At 47.6% G+C, this 21,302-nt stretch overlaps 1 pseudogene; it reads right to left on the reverse strand.

Moving 5' to 3' along the window:
• Window positions 1–12,290: 12,290 nt before the first annotated feature.
• LOC126535002 (U2 spliceosomal RNA) lies at window positions 12,291–12,470 on the reverse strand (annotated as a pseudogene).
• Between the last annotated feature and the right edge of the window lie 8,832 nt (window positions 12,471–21,302).

The raw sequence follows: 21,302 nt of genomic DNA on the forward strand, positions 1-21,302 counted from the left end.
TCAGAGTGGACAGACGTAACAGTGTAATTGCAATGACTGAACTGAACTATCGAACACGAGTGCATTACAGGCGCAAACCGAGGAGCAAACCAAATCGGGCAACTGCACGCTGTAATCTTGGAGGACATTAAAGGTTGTCTTTAACGAATGGCATTCTTTGCCACTTAATGTAGTGACGGCGAGCTAAAGCACTCATTGCCTGCTCTTTTTATTAAGAACGGCTCGAGTGTCTGCCTTTTTCACTGCGGTTTCGTGCTTTCCTCAGAAAGGTCGTTTGGTCCAGGAGTGGCACACAACCACATCGCTTGCAGTGGTCTGCCAAGAGTACGTCCATGTCACTGTTGAGTGCCAACGGCTGCTCACTCGCACGATAGTTGAAGCATCGTCGCCTTTGGCCAATATAAATCCTGTTGCAGCTTAGGGGAATATTGTGAACCGCACTGCTAACCATGTAAACCACGTACGATACTTGTTTACCTTTACTGTGATTACTTCCTATAACACTCGTCAATTTAGCATTACTTTGATTGCTTCCTATCACACTAATTAGTTTATCTTTATTCTGATTAGTCCCTATGACACTTGTTTTTTTACCATTAGTGTGATTACTTCCGATCACAATTGTTTATCTTCACTGTGATTAATTCCTATCACACTTGTTAGTTTATCTTTACTTTCATTACTTGCCTATCACATTCGTTATTCTTTACATCTTCACTGCTATTACTTTGTACTTTTCATATATAATATTGTGTTATTTCTGGTGAATTAAAAGTTCGAAGTTGGCAGCCGTGTATGTCATTTATCTCTAACTTCGTCTTCTTCTGCCAAGTACCATACCTTTCGTCTGAAGTCTTGAACCAACTAGCTCAGAAACAAGCTTTGTTAAATCGTATGATCCTTACTTCGTGTATGATCCTTACTTTGCTATCGCACTCAATATTACACCCTTCCAAGCGAAGCTGCGACTTTATTCCTTCACCACTGATATTGACAGATCCCTCATGGTACGTTTCACTTGTGCGAAGAAAATCTCATTGTCACTGCGCTTTGATTTTGAGCACAGCATCAGGTGGGCAGACGGAAGTCCGAGGTCGGTTATCAGTGAAGGCTTCGCCATCTGACGCCGTGTTCACAACGTAGCGGTAGTGCGGCGAAAAGAAGATGAAGAGTTATCCAAAAACTCCTGCAGGGGTTAATATTAAATGAGGTACAGTCATCATCATCAGTTAGCGTGATCAATACACAGTGTAGGATTCAAAGCGGCAGTCGATTGGCACGACGGGCGTCGTAGCCGCTGATCATTAAAACTACACAATGACACAGCTTTCAATGGTCGGGCAGTCCGGTAGCAGTCTTCACATAGTATTTTTGTGCTTTCCTATACTTGTAAAGGTAACGCGAAGGCAAAGTTGTGGTTAAACCTTCTACTTTTGACTAGGCAGGTTAAACCTGCCTAGTCAAAGCAGGTCCTGAGGCAGCAGGCTCGGCTATAGAGACACCTTTACGGCCGATCTGCCCCCTTTTTCTCTTCATTAATATACCTGTCATTGTTGCTGTTATTGTTGTGGCTCATACCCACTGCTATTCCACTATCGTGTCTTACTCATACGACACCTTTCCATCGTTTCTGTTCTTGTCATCCACAGGTTTCAAGAACCAAGTCACCTAAGAACCAAGATCCTAAGTCATGATGCAGTTTTTTAAGCTGACACATGATTTTTTTACATGTAATTTCGCCGCTATACAGCCTACCTGCTCCAGAGGAGCCCTGAAAATGTATTTCCGATTAGAATAAAGTACCCATTTCGTTGGCAATTCTCTGTAGGGGCTATGAGCCATAGATTCACTTGACAACAGACATACCCCCCCCCCCCTCTCCTTCATGTACCAGCGGAAGAAAACGAATTGCTAATTTTGGGACGAGGCGACTGTGAGAACTTGTTGACAGTTTAGATATCACTGCAGAAACGTTTACTGGGAAAAGTGTTAAAGACTATGGATGAACACAAATTCTAGCACTTGTGTGGAGCAAAGCCATAATTAGCCACCGAGGGTCCCGGTACCAGTTTTCGACTTTGGGACCCTCGTCTGTAAAACAAAAATGTAATCGTTCCCTTTTTGTAATGAATAAACTTTACTTTATTTTATTTTATTTGAAAAGCTTTAGCGAAGCAGGCAATCAAATTCTATTGAACTAATTTATGCCCGTACGAGAGCGTTCATTTTCACCTCAAGCAACGTGAAATCCCATGCAATGTCGGTCCATGCTCCACACAGGTCACAAAATCTCAGGCTATTTTATGCATTAAACCACTCACAGGCATATTGAATAGCAAAGAAAAATTCGCTTGTTTATGCGTACCCACGTTATGAAATTACTCGACTCTAGTCGCGCACGGTTTCTAATAAATGTTTCACAACTTTCGTTATTATTTCATAACAAAGAAACAGACAAAATATGATGGTGGGTGGCGTTAAAGATTCTTGGGCGTGAACGTTTCGAATTCGCTAAAAGGGGCCTGATAGTCACTTGATTACCGCACATGCTATGACGTATGCAATGAATAATTTGAATGCATTCAGTCGGCCCCCATTTGCATGTTGCTACATTGCTCGCTCCTATCATAGCGTACAAGCATCGGCTGACGTTGTGAAAAAACTATCGTCAAGAAAAAAAAAAGAAAAACATGATTAAGGAAGTAGTTCCAGGCTTCGCGGCACATTCACGGCCACAACGGGTCAGGCTATCTCCCGTGGTCCTGGGCAACGTTGTAATAAAACTCTTTGAATTCCTTGACTCTCTGGAAGGGTCCTCCGGTCAGGCATCGCCCCGTCGCGTCCGTCAGATGCACGTTCAAAAGGAACCAGCTGAAGTTGGCTCGCCTGCGCGACATCTCCATGATGAGCCTCGCCTGACAAACGGGGCGAGACGATAGGCAAACCGTTTAGTTTCGATTCCTCATACAAATTTCTCAAGTACCAAGAAAGGAGTAGGTATGAAGTTGTACTGAAACATGATCTGTTTTTTTTTCTTTCCTTTTTTTTTCGCGTATCTCTGTCTTTTGTTTCTTTATTTATTGAGTGCGATCAAAACGAAAGTGCTGCTGTGCATGATAAATACATTTCAATTATTGTATTCTAATTATTTTCCTTCTTGAGTTTTATGAGTTTGGTGTCCGTGGCATTCTGCCATCCAATATCAACGGTATGTATCGTTTGCGAGTGGCAGATGCCAACAAGGGAGTATAATCAAACGCGAGAAATTGCAACCCAAAAGCGGCGAAAAGGCAATAAACAGCATTATTTATGCTTTTATGGAGCTGTTTGGGTGGGTCTTTAGGCCTCACTTAGGAATTGGGGGCGAAGGGGGCGGGAGAGTGCGGCAAGTAAGAGGCGTTACCTGTATATGCACTAAAACGTATAGTATATGGCTCTGTGTTTTGTTGAAATAAATGACGTCATCAATACCATCAAGTACGCAATATGTGATGTGGGAGGAACACTTGCTTTCCAACTCGCAACGGAAGACCCAAATTGATCGGTTCTTTGTGTGCAATATGTGCTTGTCAATACGTGCACGCACAAACACACGCAAATATGTAGGCCATACGGAAATGAAGGTAAGCGATATATTTTGTGACCTTATGTTGGATGAAAAGAGGTGTTTGAACGCCTTCCGGTTTCTGGCATGGCATTCATCGCAAATGTTGTTGACGTCACGACACCACCGTAAACTTCCGTCGCCGTAACACCACGCCTAACTTTTCTGAAAGCGCCAAATATTCCCGAACTTATAGATGCGCTGTGACATTTCAAAGCCATCACTCCGGAATACAGCTGAATACTGTGAACAGAAGTCACCTTTTCCTTCATCTGGGAGAGTGTGTCGAACGAGTGGAAGATGGCCTTCCGGAGAGAGGCTTGAGAAAACAATGTATTGAAGCCAATGTTCGACTTCTCAAGGTAGAGCTCCGCTTTGTGAGCTTCGCATACCTGCAAAATTAGAGTGCGGAGAAATCGTCCAACACGGAAAAAGTTCGTCATCATGGCCACCACAAGCTTTAGTATCATCATCATCATCATCATCACATAATAATAATCATCATCAACAACAACATCCCATTTAAATCGACTGCAGCACGAAGTGGTTCACGCCTTATTCTGCGTCAACCAGTTCAATCCCGTGGCTGCAATGTTCTTCATTTCATTACCACAGTGCTCCCCTGAAAACTTATAAAGCCCCTTAATACACATTTACGGAGTGCGGAGGAAGGGTCTTGAAAATGCAACCTGATATTCGGAAAGACTAAGTTGTTTACAGACAAAGCTATCACTCTCTAATAGTACGGCATGTAGCCGTCCTATTTAGCCGTATATAGCTGTTAAGGAGTGCGCGCGCACAGAAATTTAGCAGGTGGTTGGCACCAGCGTGCGATACAATGTGCACATGTGCGGCACACTCGCGCCAGGTGCAGGTCTCTCGCTTACGCTAAGTACTGCTGGTGCGACTGTGGTGGAGATGTTGTCGACCTGGTCTCTTGTGCCGTAAATGTCCAGGATGCCGTAGTGGTGGATTCGCGACTCACTCCGGAGTCGCGTCAGCTGGCTCCTGATGTTCATGTTCTCGAACATGTTCTCCGCCAGCATCCTGTGAGCGAATCGAATCGCGGCGAGGTGTGAACTGCCAGGCGTGACCAAGCCTCCCAGTCACAGGAGTGTTTTTACTATGTTATATTTAGAAAGAAAACCTGGTTCCGCTATCGATCTATGCGAGTGTCCTAACAGGTGGCTTTGCCACTATGGGAATGTCGGTATGTGGGTACGCGAGGCATGTGTTATTGTAGCTTTGCCTTAGGTGTAGATATTTTTGCACGAACAGTACAAGGAAGTGAAGGAAACGAAAAAAAAAAAGGCTATTGAAACTGAAACACCCGCCGCAGTTGCTCAGTGGCTTTCGTGTTAGGGTGCTGAGCACGAGGACGCGAAATCGAATCCCGGCCACGGCGGCCAACACCCGTGTACTTAGATTTAGGTGCACGTTAAAGAACACAAGGAGGTCGAAATTTCCGGAGTCCTCCACTACGGCGCGCCTCATAATCACAAAGTGGTTTTGGCACGTAAAACCCCATAATTTAATTTTAATTGAAACTGAAAAAGAATCAGCGAAGACCTTGTAGTTTCTGTTCCAAGTTTAGCGGCCGCCCGTTTTCTTCACATCCGACATTACTACACAACCCAGCACAACTTATCGCGGTTTTATAAAAGAAATGCTTGATTGCATTACTAATAAAAAATGGCAAGTTTAACAAGTGGTATCATAATAAAGAATGAGCCATAAAGATAGAGATGACAGTCTGAACCCAACACATCTCCACATTCTCATTCACACCACAACACGGCAGCCCTAGTTCTCCCACTAGGTGATTATAAGGAGCTCTACGCTCCCATTGTACTGGAAACTTACGGTTGCGTTCGACTTCATATCAAAACCAACGCGGGCACCCTCAAGTACTCGCGATGTACCACGTAATTTTGCCATATCCGCGTTGTTTCACTTTAGGGCGATGATAGCTCTTCACCTAAATGCCACTCTTATTAAGGCGAAAGCATTAGATGGGCCGAAATATCCGTTGTCCGGCGCTCTGTCGCAAAAAGTTCAAACGAACGAATTCGGAGATATGGGGGAACCAGCTATTTTTCAAAGTTGGATTCCAACACTGACATCGTGAACGACGATAGTCAAACCCATGATCTTTGGTGGGAGTGAAACTCTCGACCTTTGGTTGGAGTTGAAATCACTACCTTTTGGTGTTAATTAAGGCGAAGGTAATTAATGTACATTTAATTAGGATATAGGTAATTAAAGCACTCGAACCTACGACCTTTGTTACGAGTCGAACCAACTACCTTCGGTGTTAGGGCGAAGAAACATACAGTTAATTAACGTACATTTCGTTAGGGCACTTGAACCCGCGACCTTTTGTGGGGAAAAACAATAGGAACAACGCATTCGAATGAACATGTCACGTAATGTAAGGAATGTCGAGTGAGCACGCAGGATTTCCCCTTCATCCTTTCTAGCGTATGCTAAAGTAACTAATTTTTTTAGTTTTCAGTACAACGCGAGGTTCGTAAGTGCAATGTTACGATCGGCCTGCGGGGGTGGCGTCCTTCGGAGAAGCGACATTTGAACCCTTCCCGGCCGCTGCAACGAGTGGCTTTGGAGAGCCAACAATGCGCGTCTTCAGAGAACTGGCGACGCCAGCAAAGTTAACCGACCATGCACCGCCTTCGGCGAAATGGAGACCACAGCAAAGTTAATCAACCATGTGCTACCTTCGGAGAGTCGACGGCGCCAGCAAGTCTAGCCACGTTCGGCGGACCGAATATTGTTACTTGATTCGCTGTTGCCTTCACGGAATACTAGGAGCAAGAGCACTCCGGGAAAAAGGTGTTTTATGGTGGTGCGTTATCGCGGGCCCCAGAATTCGTCAAAGTCTGCTGACAGTCGCGGCGGCTACCTGAGAAGTCAGCTCTGGAATCAAGAGGGGCACGCCGGCGTCAAGCTTGACAAGTCATATGTACGAGGACCCGCTCACCTCAGTGTGTTCAGTGACACCAAAGTGCGGAAGAGAGTGTGTGAACCCTCCCCCTCAAAGGCGGGTCGACTACGCCGCCAACGACGGCTGTGGATGGTGCGATTGGACGAAGTTTGGACGGAAGTTTTCCCTCACCTAGGGATCTAGGTAGGGCAGAGGGTTTTTAAGCAGCTGTTTTGTCGGGGTGCTAGTCGTGCTCGTGTGCTGTGTTCTTCAGGCTTGGTGCTTCTTCTTTCGTGATAGTAAGTCACGTTCACTCACCGCGAGGCAAAGGAGAGGCCGCACGTTGTCTGCCGATAGACAGCGCAGACGTTCCTGAATGCCTCGAAGCTGATCTGGCTGATTACCGCATGCACCGGGCTGTTGAAGACCCGCGCGTGAGTGAAGACCAGGATGTCGCACGCATTGTCGGGCGGAAACAGCGGTTTCATGGCTGCTGCGGTCGAGCCCACCGAGCACATGAGCGGCGGGGGTGGCGTCGTCGATCGGGCTACGAGAACCGATGAAAGCAAGGGCAGTTAAATGGCCGTCGCCGTGATTGTCATCGATCAACTTATTCGCGATGATGAACTGGCGTTTTGTGGCGCAATTGGCCATGTATATGGCCATAGAGTGCCAGTCCTCATTGTTAAGTGTGACCAATAGGACGCGACTTACATAAGGTTATTTGAAACCAGTACTCAAGACGACGGCAACACGGAGAAAGACATACATATATGAACGACCACTGTCTAACAACTGAAGTTTATTAATTACAAAACACCACATTAGTGCGCATAACGTTAAGAGCAATGCCATTATTAAGGTATACAAGACTATCATCTTAATTATCATCACCATCATCGTCATCTTTATGTAAGAGATCATCATTGTTATACCAATAACGGAGAACCTCTATACACAAATTCTCATCACATCTTGCCACAGTCACCGTCATTCGTATCATTGTCATTGTCTCCATCGTTATGCTGTTTGATAACGCCGGCTTGTGGTCGCTTTCAATAACCATTGCAACGCCAGACGTTTTGAAGTCCGCGTGCCTGATTGGCTACCTATGCATTAGCGTGGCAGAATGAAGGTGATGGCGCTCGCATGTTTCGATGATTCTTGACTTCAGTGGCCAATAAAATTGAGCATGTGACTGCGACATGATCCTACTACGAAGGCGAAGAACATTCGCATGGATCTCTAATATCCCCATGACATGCGTCAACCGGTCGCATCCTACTCCTGAGGAATTTCAGAAGACGAGGGGCAACGTAACACAAAAGTTCTTGAAATAAAACCGCTTAAAGAAGGTTTTAGCCGAGTAGAGAAATTGTATATGGTAAAATTAAAGGAACGCAAAAAAAAAAGAAAAGACACGGAGAAGAGGGAACGTAACATGCCCTCCGTGGTGTTAACTCTTGTCCATGTATTTCTTGCGCTCTTTAGATTTTGCTTTATACCATGTACCAACTATCCCAGCAACAAGTCTTGATTGAGACACTGCGGTTCCTCATAGGAAAAGACTAGCGGTGCCGCGAGGCACGGAGATAAGAACGCTTCTTTTCTATTTTGGATTTCTTTCCGCCTTGAGGTTTTTGGCGATGACACACTAATAAAGTTCACTCTCCGGTAACCCTTTTGTTTGTCTTTTACTTTAGCAAAGAAGACTTACTGAAAAAAAAAAGTCCGATCGCCACGTTTTATCTGTTTAGCTGTTTACGTCTTGCTCCTTTTGTTAATTTGTACACACTGCGCATGCAAATGCGCATACACAGGTCACGGGACAATTTGCCGCACTTTTCTCGTTTTTTTATTGTCGTTTTCTAATGTGCACATCTCATCTGTGTTTCGAATTTGTAAGTAGGTGAACGTTGTGTGTTTGGGTTTTGCTACAACACTTTGCTTCCTACCCGACTGCCTTGTAATCTGCTTCGCGTTAATAGCTTCTCATTTGGGCTTACCTAGGGTGTCTGTGTCCACAACTGCGACAAGCATGAGCGGCTCTCAACAACAGGTCGGCACGGCCGCAATATTCAACCTTCTTTTGTACCAGCTCTCCGCCTGTGGAACGTCCGACTGCTGTTCGTAAAACAACACATTTCCGAAGTTCTGAAGTTTGGGGTGCACGAGATTTCTATTATCTTTTCGTAAGATATACGTCACCTAAGCACAATTTCTACCTCACTACCTATCGCATGTCCAGGTATCGGTGTGAGTATTTTTTTTTTTGGGGGGGGGTGCATCTTGTGCGACCCAATTAGAGCATGCGCGACATATTTCTGAGCAACTCACTCGATGAGGGCACAGTGGGCACCGTGCTACTCGCCGTCACCGTCGCCTTCGGCGTGGCCACGGTGCTCGAGGTCGAAGGTGTCGGTCGTCTTCGAAGTTGAGTGGGCCCCGCTGTTGGGAGGGGCTAGAGAGGAGGTACGTCGATGCGGGCGCGTGCGATATTGTGACGTTACAGTATTCACTGCGGCATTATACGCGAAGGTGGGCTTTTTGACACAGAGAAACGAGAGATTGAAAGGAACAAATACGCGCAAATAAAAAAATTTTCTGGCCATTTACCGTGTATCACTTGTTCGCAATATTTTTTTATGTGAACGAGTGGTATACGAGACGGTAGTGAGACAGTCTACTCATATCGCTGTAATCAATAAAAAAAAGTACAGATCTCTCAATTAGAGAAAGAGGCGTTGCTGCTGTCGTGAGTGTTGCGCTTGCGGCACGATCGTTTTTTTTTTCTTTTTTCTTTTTTTTTTACTTTTCGTGCAGTGAGAAAGCAACAACGACGGTAGGTAAATTTACAAACTTTAGGTGATTGCGGAACTTGGTGTCATAATGCCACGTGTTTAATCCGACGCTGCGCGTTATAGCTGTGCATAAATTGCCCCTCTTAACTTTACAGCTGTCGGCGTTGACTTCACATCCAACAAAAATGTAGTTTAAATCAAAACGAACACAGAAAGGTATTCTTCTATCTTCTTCTTCTTCTTATTCTTCTTCTTATTATTATTATTATTATTATTACTATATTTACTATTATTATTATTATTATTATTATTATTATTATTTGGACCTGTGCATCGGTATAAAGGTTGTGTGGGTCTTACTGTCACAACTGCTTGTCAGAAATACGTTTGCTTTGTACAAGAATTCCTCTCATTACTTATATAAATAAATATATTAGGGGCCATGTGGTAATTAGGCAGTTACGATGCTCTTCCAGATATGACGTTTCTGCAGTGGGCTAGAAAGAGAGAGAGAAAAAATTTTGTAAAGCAATGAACGGGGCTAGTTGGTGGACGTTCATGATTATATTACGCTTTGTGTTACGCTTCACCCGCCGTGATTGCTCAGTTGCTATGGTGTTGGGCTGCTGAGCACGAGGTCGCGGGATCGAATCCCGGCCGCGGCGGCCGCATTTCGATGGGGGCGAAATGCGAAAACACCCGTGTACTTAGATTTAGGTGCACGTTAAAGAACCCCAGGTGGTCGAAATTTCCGGAGTCCTCCACTACGGCGTGCCTCATAATCAGAAAGTGGTTTCGGCACGTAAAACCCCATCATTTTTTTTTTGTTGTTACGCTAACGAACGTAAGGGACAAGTCGCCGACGTAATGCGCTACGTACGCCCGCGTCTTGTCCCTTATGTTGGTCAGTGTAACACTAAGCGCGATATAATCATCAACGTGACAAAAAAATATTTCCTGGGATTTCAACGCAAACCATATTTACCGAAAATGGCGCTAGGAATAAAGCTTCAAGCTAAAATGTTTATGCGTTGAGTACACGGTCACTTCAATTTTGCAAATACATTATGGTACTCTAGTTAGTATTGAATATTCTTAAAATGTGAATAAATAAATAATTGGTATTTCTTCGGTTTGGGAGGAAATTTCCCAAAGTGAAGTAACATTTGAGTGGGACGTGGTACTAACAGAAGAAATTACGTGAAAAAAGATGGCAGTCCCTGCCTGTGCTATATCACATACGTGCAGCAAACACCAATATATACGTGCAGTAATACAGGGCAGTCGGCCAATTAAAACAGAAAATGTAAAGCAATGAATACTTTGTCGTTATGAAATGATAGCTAGGGCCATCAAGAATGTATGGCAGTATACAATAGTTGCTATTGGTGCGGGAGGGAATGCCGGTAATCCAGAGAAGTTTCAGTGAATGTATCCTAGCAGGTGGTTAACTACGTTGTTAATGACTTAGTGCAATTATTTATCCAGTTATGATGTCTGCCACTGTTAAGAAGACTGTCTGGAAATACTTGAAATTTTCATCACATATAGATGCAGTCGTTGCATAAGAAACCTGTTGTAACTTTGCGAACCTGCTTGAAGTGTCTCTTTAGGACAAAGTCTGAAGATGCCAACAAGAGACAAATCAAGGCAAACCAGCCCTCGTAATAGATGTCGCTGCAATGAAAAAAAAATGTACATGCAACGAACATGTCAGAGCCGATGTCAAATGAAGATTTAGTGAAGCGGGTAAATAAATTCTATAATACTGCTCCACCTTCAGCCTCGCGTCTTGCAGCACAGCAACGACATGCCTGCGTGGCAACTCGCGGGTAAGCGGACTACGCCGCTCACGTGACCCAGGCGACCGCGCATGACGCTAAGCTAATTCGTTATATGAACGCTGTCCCGCGTTCGAGATGTTTGGCCAGGCAGCAGTAGCAGGTCCGCCAGGGTTGGCAAAGAAAGCTTCGCAATTAAAGCGAGCTGTCTTGCAGCAACATGGCGTTCTGTCCCGCAGAATGCGTTGCAGGCGTCCTGACTCACAGTGGAGGTTCTCTCTTCGACGACGGGGACTGCGATGTCAGGCGGCGCGACACCACCACGACCAGATCGGTTGCTGCTGACTGTGTCGTCGAGCTCGAAGTCTGTTGAATCGAACAAAACAGAAGGCTGCCGTTAACAATTGCTACGTTACCCTAATCTTTGCAAGGCGCTCCGTTAATTATTGACTGCGCTCCACGTCGCTAACGTTGGAGGCGGGAGTGCGTACCGACGGCTTCGCTCTAACACGAACTAACGTGTCGGCAAGTTTTCTGTTTTAAACGGTTGCTCTCTCTCTCTGCTGCTACGACTGGAGATCTCATGCGCCGCCATAATTAATCGTATACTCCCCAACTAGAAGATGTTCTCTCTGCCTGAGCAAAATTAGCTCAGCACATGTTGCCGGGTAAGCCCGTGTTTTAGCCAACTGGTCTTAGGCTGCCCGAAAAGCCAGCCACAAAACACACATGGGCGCATGACGCAGGCTCTGTTTGCGACTGACAGACATCAAAATCTATATATAAGAGGTGTTTGATTTTAGTGATTGAACTTTAAAAACAATTGCCTCTGAGATATAACTCAAGCCTGCTCATTTAGCTGGATCGCTCAAAGAGGCAAACATCACTAGCACACAAAATCAAAAAGTTTAATTGACGTGTGAGGAAAATTTCAGTAATCAGCAGCTCATTCACTCAAAAGCACAGGTTGGCACAGCCACAGGTGCAGCTTGCAAGTCACCGTGTATTGGAGGTACGTACACTTAGAACAGGTTTTGAAACTGTCGAACTGGTTTTGAGAAAACCACCGTCAAACTTCCGGTAAACATGCACTCTTCAACTTCCGTTTTACAGAGAAGCTGCTTATGGTTAGAGTTCTGTGCATTTTTGTTCTGCGTGTGCAAAAACCGTGGGCCGATTCTGGAGATAGTGCAATGCCGGGCCAACCCGCGGCGGAGGCGAAGCAGGCTTCAAGCACTCCGCCAACTCCCAAATATAAGTTTAATATCTTGGATCCCAATAGAACCCCTATCAGATATTAGGCTGATAAGAACAGATACTACACTTTGGTCCGCGTTGGCCATGTCTGCGTTCGCACCGCCTTCTCTTTGGAAACGTGACTTAGAGCGTTGACCTGTAGCTCACGTTTGCTATGGAATACCAACTAGCCCGTACTCAAGCCCTGCTTTCTTTGTCGGCGTTCCAAGTGTTTGCTTATCTACTTTCCTTTCCTTCCACTCTCCCGTAGTCACGGTCCCGCTGAAGCGTCACGTGAGTTTAGTTTTCTCCGGTCCCTCGGGGTGTCTGTTCCGTCGTCCACGCGAATGTGTATAACAATCACGGTAGATAAGTTCGTCCCTCTGTTCAACATTTTCTATCGTTTCTGTGTCGTGTGCTAAACACTATCACTGGTCATGCACCTTCACAGAGTGAAAGCGCTCATAATTTTTTTATAAGTGTGCCCTTTCCATGAATTGAATCAGAATAATTTGAATGACAAGGTTATTTCGTCCCAAATTTTGAGAATATGCATTTCGAAACGGACATCGTCCTCTCAACTTATTCAAAATGGCTATGGCTTGCGAACTCAACGTCTACAATTCATTAACTGCAAAATGTACCGTAACACAATTAGTAAAAGATTTAACTAGTGAAACACCGGTATAATTTTAAATGCGCATTTTGAATTCTCGCGCAAATGAACTCCGCTTATTGGAGTAATTCCACTCAAGGAGTGTGCCGTGCTACATGTGGCTAGCAATCCTGTAAACAATCTTAGTATTTGAACACAGCATTGTATCTTATTTTAACAATTAGCAGATCCTACGGTAAGTTGATACATAGTTCACGAGATGCGCGACAGAACCGGCTGACTAAGCGAACCAGCGGCGTCCTCTTCAATGCAGTTATGTCTAAACCAACGGTCTGCGTACTGCGGCAGCAGCGGCGAAAATGCGAACTGCCAAACAACCATTATTTTCCTGATCACGGGAAAAAGATCAAAGCAAATCATTTCCACGATATCGAAAGCGTAAAATTCTCTTACATTGCACACTGTTTACATTTGCAGTAAGAAGAACACTGCGGGATGGAGAGTTGCCTTGAGAAAGTCTTGCATCGCGGCACATTGAAAGGTCAGCTGCAATAAAATTACGCTTACTATAAATTGGTTATAAATAAGCAGTATATGCAATTGAACCAATCCTGGCAAAGCCACAGGGTTGGTGACGCTTATTTTTTTTTATCACCAGAGTTTCTTACAGCGCCTTGGCAGACTAGGCATGTTCAGGATACTTGGTGGATATCTATTTTACTGCAACGCGTGGAAGCGTTGCCGTGAGCATCAGGCGGCGGCGCCCAACAGAAGCTAATGTCGAGTAGCCACACATGCTGGGTCATGCCTAACTTCAGCCGAGTGATAACACAGTGAGCGGCATTCCTATAGATTTTAGAGCGCAGCTCTTGCGCGCCTGTTCCCGCGTTCGGCGTTGGCTTGTCTCGGCGCGCCTCGTCCTGCCTCGGCGTAAACGAGCGAACGAGCACAGCGAAGGATGAAAGAGCAAACGTCTTGCGCAGCGGGTGATGAAAGACGGCGATAGCGAAGAGAGCGCGAGGAAGAAAACGGAGGAGGAGAGTGCAGCGTAACCATGAGGCGGAAAGTGGGGGAGGGTAGGGCTTAAGCGTCGTAAGAAAAGCGTAGTGGCGCGCAAGACGGGCTCGGCGGCAACGATGGCTACGAGATGGCGTCAGAGTAGCGCGAGTCAGACATGTGTAAACAAAGCGCTGCATGGGCGGAGGTCTGTCTGCGGCGGCTGCTGTGAATCGCGCCCACGCGTCACCCGCGCGCGCCGTCTCTCGCGAACTCCCGCTTAGCGAGGCAGTCGTGCCACACGTAGCTCCGTTTGCAACCCTGCTCCGTTGCGGCCACTCTACTAACAGCGTTGTCTTTCTATTATAAACCGTGCACCTATATAACTATAATACAAAATATTGACACGCTAAATGAAATAGAAGGAACGTGTACAGCTGCGCCCAAATTTCGGATTAGGGAGCATTGTAACCGTCGGGGAGTTTTTGTTTACTTGTTTTTTGGTATGGAGAACGCCTACTTTGCGAGCGTTACGTGACGCATCGGCTCGTATTTTTAACGCGTAACTATGCACGGAGGCTGCTGTATATCTACGCTATCTGAAACTGTCATTTACGAACGGTTCAAAATTTTGTTGCAGTTGGCCTTTAATAATAAGGTTCCCAAGGAGCTTTCGAGAGGTGTAGGCTTTTGTACAGGCTTTCTTTTTATTCAGTGGGCCGGGCAAGGAAATAAAAGAAACCTCGTGTAAGGGCAGCGGACCTCTTCTGTAAAAATGTAGTTTTTAGCTCTGTTTAATTGCGTAAATCTCTACTCATATGCCTTTCACACCGTAATGTATTGTCTATTGGCTTTCTTTATTGGCACGGTCGCAACATCCATCTCAACCATGCATACTTACTGTCGACCTGAAAGATCAACAGGAACACCACGACAGCCACGGCGAGGGCGAATATAATGATCAGGCAACACACCGCCACCCTGTGCCTCATCTGCGTGTCTTCCTCTGTGGAACTGAAAAGGGAGACATCATTGCGCGATAATGTTGGCAGCATGAAGCATGAAGTGTCAATTGGCAAATCAATTCTGCGGAAGCTCGCAAAACGGACCAAAATTCACGATATGTAATGCTTCGTGTAGCGAATGTAGCTTCGTGCTAGATTTGCAATGGATGGATGGATGGATACAACTTTCTTGTATGTCCGGCAAGGTTTAACGCGACCCGCGCTCAGGTCTCCCACGGAGGAACGTCAAGGCCCTGCCTCAACGCCGCTTCACGGGCTTGTTGGACTGCCCACATCTGAATTCCGAGGTCTGAGCTGCGCAGAGCGGCGGCCCACCTCGACGACAGGGTCTCCGGAGTAACTGCCATCCCTTCTATAACTACATTGCACTCCCACAGCATGTGTTTGAGTGTTGCTGGTCCTTCCTGGCACAATTTGCACGTGTCGTCCTGATGCTTATCTGGGAAGATACGTTTGAGACGGAATAGATTAGGGAACGTGTTTGTCTGTAGTTGTCGCCAGGCGACGGCCTGCCTCCTGTTCAATTTGGGACTCGGCGGTGGGTATATCCTTCTGGCGATCAAATATGCACTGGTGATGTCGTTGTATCTGGTGAGACTGTCCCGTTCTGCTCGAGAAGCGTTCGCTATCGTGCGAGAGGCGTTGCCCTGTTCGGCGCGGCGGGTCATGTCTCGCGCCGTCCGGTGCGCCGTCTCGTTTAGGTTCGGGAGCGCGTCGCCTTCCGTGGTGACGTGCGCGGGGAACCATATGATCCTCGAGCTCGCGGTTTTGGATCTGCCCGCTTTGGCCAGAATGGACAGGGCTTCCTTGGAAATTCGACCTTTGGCATAATTCTTTATTGCCGTTTGCGTGTCACTGAGTACAACTTCGCATTCCTGTTCTGTGAGGGCCAGCGCAATCGCTACTTCCTCCGCTATTTCCGAGTGTTTGGTGTATACACTGCATGCGGTTCTGATTTTTGACTCTGCGTCTATGACTACGGCGGCGTATGTTTGGCCATTCGCATATTCGGCTGCGTCGACAAAGCGCGCGTTTCTCTCCCTGCCGAATGAACGGAGCAGAGCCTCGGCTCTTGCCTTTCTTCTACCTCGGTTGTAATCGGGGTGCACGTTTCTTGGGATGGTAGCCACCGTAATGGTCTCTCTGATTTTGTTGGGGATTTGCATTTTCTGGCCGTGCTGGTTGTGGTACGTTATGCCGAGCGTGTTCATAATGTGTCTTCCCGTCGTGGTGGTCGACAGGCGTTCGAGCTGCGAGATGCGTTGTGCTTCGGCTATTTCTTCTATGGTGTTGTATATGCCCAGCTGAGTCAGGAGCTCGGTACTTGTCGATTCCGGTAGGCCCAGGGCTATCTTGTACGTTTTTCTTATGAGCGTGTTAATCTTGCTCTTTTCCGCGACGTACCAGTTGTGGTAGGCGGCTACATAGGCGATGTGGCTGATAACGAATGAGTGGATCAGTCGAATGACGTTGTCTTCCTTCGTGCCCGCGTGTCTATTGGTTATTCTCTTTATGAGTCTCGTGGCGCTGATGACTTTGCCGTTGATCTTCCTCACGGTTTCACCGTTAGCTCCGGTGGCCTCAATGACCATTCCGAGGATTTTAATCTTGTTTACTTTGGGGATCGCGTTTCCGTCTTGGGTGTACAGGCCGATTTCCTCGTACTCCCGGGGTCCTGTGTAGCTCTTTGGTGGCATGCCTCTGCGCGTGGGCCGGTAAAGGAGTAGTTCGGACTTGCTCGGGGAGCATTTGAGGCCCGTTCCTTCGAGGTACTCTTCCACTTTGTGAATGGCCGTTTGTAGTGCGTGTTCAATTTGCCCATCACTGCCGCGGTCTGCCCATATCGTTATATCATCTGCGTATATAGCGTGGTGGATTCCTTCGATTTCACGTAGTTTGCTGGGGAGACCCAGCATGACTAAGTTGAAAAGGAGCGGAGATATAACTGAGCCCTGGGGGGTACCTGCACTTCCCTGGGTTCGTTCTTCGGACTCGAGGTCGCCAACCGTGAGGGTGGCATTGCGATCGTTCAGAAAGTCCCTCACGTAGTTGTAGGACCTTTCCCCCAGGTTCAGATTAGACACTTGTTTAAGGATCGACCCGTGAGCGACGTTGTAGAATGCTTTCTCCAGGTCTAGTCCTAGGATGGCTCTGGTGTTTCTTGTCTTGTCGTCAAGGATCTGGTTCTTTAGTTGTAACATGACGTCCTGCGTGGACAGGCGGGATCGGAAGCCTATCATGGTGTGGGGGTAGGCTTCCGTCTCTTCTAGATGGCTGTTGATACGGTTCAGGAAGGCGTGTTCCAAGACCTTACCCACGCACGACGTGAGAGATATTGGGCGTAGGTTCTCCAAACTCAACGGCTTTCCGTGCTTGGGTATGAGGATAGCCTTGGACCTCTTCCACTGCTCCGGGATGCGGCCTTCTTTCCAGCACTTGTTCATATAGCCCGTGAGTTTGGTAACAGATTTGACGTCCAGGTTTTTGAGCGTTTTGTTGTTAACCCTATCCGGTCCCGGGGCTGACTTACTGTTGAGTCCTTGGAGTGCCGTTCTGATTTCCGCCTCACTGAAGTCTTCATCTAACTTGGGACTAGGACTGCCAGTGTACCGGCCGTGCTCGACCGTCGGTCGTTGCGGGAGGTATTTGTCGCAGAGTTTCATGACGATTTGCTTCTCGCTCGCCGCCCCTTTTTCTTTGTGCAGAAGTCTCTGCATGTCGGCTCTTTGCTTGGATTTGCACTGGGTTTCGCCCAGCAGGTGCCTCAGCAGTCGCCACGTATTTCCGTTGTGGAGTTGGCCATCCGCGGCATTGCAGACTTCGTCCCACTGTTGCTTGCTCAAGGTGTTGCAGTGCTCTTCGATTTGTTTGTTTAAGTCGGCTATCTTTTTTCTCAGCTTTCGATTGAACCGCTGGCCTCGCCATCGGGTTTGTATGGATTTCTTGGCTTCCCAGAGGTGGGCGAGGCGACTGTCCATCTTCTCCGTCAGGAAATCGGGAGTGATGGTTTGCGTGGCCTCCCCGACATCCCTGGTCAAGTCTGCGATCCATCTGTCAATGTCACCGATTGGCTCGTCGTCTTGCCTGATATCCCGGTGCTTGCGGAACTTGTCCCAGTCTGTCCATTTGAAGCTTTTGACTGGGAGGGTGGTTCCCGCTCGGGGGATCGTGATCTCGATGATCATGTGGTCGCTACCTAGGTCTTCTAGGGTGTTTCTCCAGGTAGCCCTCTCGATGTTTTTGACCATTGTTATGTCTGGTGTGGTATCTCTTGCAACCGAATTGCCCATACGCGTTGGGGCGCTGGAATCCGTGATGAGCGTGTATTCCAAGTCTTGCGATTCCTGCCATAACTGTTTGCCCTTGGTTGTGGTGTGGCCGTATCCCCAGGCATGGCACGGCGCGTTGAAGTCCCCACCCACTATTCGCGGGTTCTGGCCGACGAGCTCGGCTGCCTTTTTGAGGAGGGAGAGAAAACGCTGCCGTCTTTTCGATGGGCTACTGTATATGTTCAATATGAAGATGCTATTCTTTTGCGTTCTGTTAGGAATAATTTCTATCATTATATGCTCGGCCTGCGGCCCTTTAATCTCATGTTCAATGGGTACTAGACCCTTTCTGATTAGTGTGGCGATGCCCCTATCGTTTTGGAATTTAGGGACGAGGGCGTGGTAGCCCGGGATGTTGGCCGACGCGCCCACGGTTTCTTGTAGCATTATCACATCGGGTTTGGGTTGGATGTTTCTTACGTATTGTTGTAGGACAGGTTTTTTCCCGGCTATACCTCTGCAGTTCCACTGCCAGACCAATAACTCTTTATCGTGTCTGGCCATCCTGGAGTCTTGAAGAAGAAGCTGTTGAAAAACTGGAGCGGTGCACGGGGGGCGGTGCCAACATGGGGCGGTGCCAACATGGGAACGTCTGAGATTACGGGATTTATATTATGATTTCCCATGTTTGGCTGTGGTGATTGCGACAGAGACGGTGCCCACATCGCACATTCTTCGAGCTTGACCACCCTGGCTGTGAGGCCGGATATGGCAGAAGACACATTGCCGATTGCACTTTGTAGTTCGGTAAGCATGGCTTTTATTTCTGATCTCGCCTGTTCGGCGCGGCTGGTGTCTTGGCTTTGTACGGCTCGCTTTGTCGCGGGTGGGGTTGCTTTGTCCTGTTCCTCGCCATTGTTGCTCGGAGCAGGAGTACTGACGGGAGTGGGTCTGGGGATTTGCGCGGGAGGCGCGACCTTTCTCAGTTCGCGTACCTCTTGGGTTAGCTGTTGTACAAGGCTCCTGAGCATGGCGTTCTCACGTTTTATTTCTGCAATAATCTCATTGTCTATGTTCTTTGTGACTTGCGGTTCTGAGGCAGTTACTCCGTAGACCCCGCGCCTCGGCGCACCCTTGACCGCGTCTGCCCAGCTCACCTTTTCTGGGAGGGCCTGGATGGATCTGGACCTCGCTCGGCCCGGTCCTGGGGTGCGACTGCGAGCTCTGCTCCTCGACTGGCAGTGCTGGCGGGAACGAGGGGTCCCGGTAGCCGACGTCGATCTGGACCTGGCCCGGCCTCTGGATCTGGATCTTGGCTTTTGCAGGGCGGGGGCTTGATCTTCTCCGGATTCCTTGACCGCCTCGAGTTCTGCTTCCGCTTCGGCTCTTTTCCTTTCCCATCTTCGTTTCTTGACTATATACGGGGTCTTGAACTTTGCTCGGCAGGATTTGTCTGCCGTAGGGTGTTTCCCTCCGCATAAGCGGCAGTTTGGCTTGCACTGGTGATTGGGGTCTGGGTTCTTGGCCCCGCAGCCCCTGCAGATCTTGTCCTGGGGATTTGGGCCGACGTCCATACGGTGCCCCAGTCTACCGCATTGGTGACAGATGTCGACCTGCTTCCTGTACAGCGAACAGCGAAGCAGAGTGCCTCCGTACCTGACGAGAGTGGGCACTTTTAGGCCTTCGAAGGCGATGATGACTGTGATCGTGTTGCTAAGACGCTTGGCTGCCAGGGCTGTCGGGTTCCTGTCGTTCACGATCTTGGAGTTAATTGTCCTGGAGTCTTCTTCGAGAGGTATGCCTCGGATGACCCCCTTGGCCGTATGATCGGGCGCCGTTTCATACGCGTTGACCTCGTATTGGCGGTCGCCGATCCTGATGACCTCGAGCTTCCTGTATTTTTCTGCGTTGGTGCTGCTGGGTGTGCTGATAACGACGATATTTTGGTGGGTGCTGGGGCAGACGGTGTCTTCGCTGGCGTCTTGATCGGACACTCCTGCAGCCCGGTATATAGCTGACGCGATCCTGACTGCGCCGATCGTTGCGGTGTTGAGGCCGCCCCTGGGTCTAACGACGATCTTGATGTCGTTCCTCGGGAGAGCCGGCATTCTGCTGGCCTTGAGTATTTGTTGTTTTACGTTCCGTGAGCGTCGTGGCGGTTGTCGACCGTCTCCCTCGCCGGTGCGGGAGTAGGCTTCGTTCTTAGGTCTATCCCGCGATGCGCTGGGGCCGGACCGGCTTTTGGAGCCGATCATGCACCAGCCGGCATCTTCACCGAATTCCTAGGGACACATCTCCTCTCCTTCGACCTGGACGTCCATGCTTGGCAAAAAGTGATTCTTAGGGCTTGGGTATTGTTAGGCCTGGCGGGCGGTAGCTCGCCTAGGCTTGCCTCCAGGCGTGCCCAGCGTCTGAGCGCGGCGTCGGCGTTGCTCGGGCGGAAGCGCTTTCTAAAGTAGCCAAAAAACGTTTCCCACCTTGAAACTTGATACCAGCACGCTCCTGGCAGCTTGCTGCAATCGAAAATAGCTGAGCTAGAATAGCTGAGCTATTTGCAAGGATGGCAAATAATTATTGCCATTCCAAGTCACAATTGTGGACGGATCTAACACGCGTTAAAATCAATAAAAAAAGGCAGCAAAGCTCATCGAAAACAAAAGCGTTACGCGCAATCTGAACTTAGCACGAGCAATTTGCTGCTCTACCGAATAGCTTATGTTCTAAAGGTTGCTAATTTCTATAAATATCGGCAAGTTTTACGACACAATGTAATAAATAATATTTCAATCATGAGTGATGTAGCAGAATTAGCTGATGGATTTCAATATATATTGTGCGGCACATGAAAAAGTTGGAGAGAACAACTCGCGCTGACTCCGGTACCACAATTTTAAGAATTACACTGCCCTCTGTTTCCAATAATATAGCGCAGCATGGTATTGATGTTACTTCATGCAGCAGGACTGAACTTCGGGTATTTGAAATATAGATTGCGTATATCCGAAGATGTTTCTTTCTATTTCTGTTGTATCT

This window comes from Dermacentor andersoni, chromosome 7 (genome assembly GCF_023375885.2).
Source record: "Dermacentor andersoni chromosome 7, qqDerAnde1_hic_scaffold, whole genome shotgun sequence".
NCBI classification, from domain to species: Eukaryota; Metazoa; Arthropoda; class Arachnida; order Ixodida; family Ixodidae; genus Dermacentor; species Dermacentor andersoni.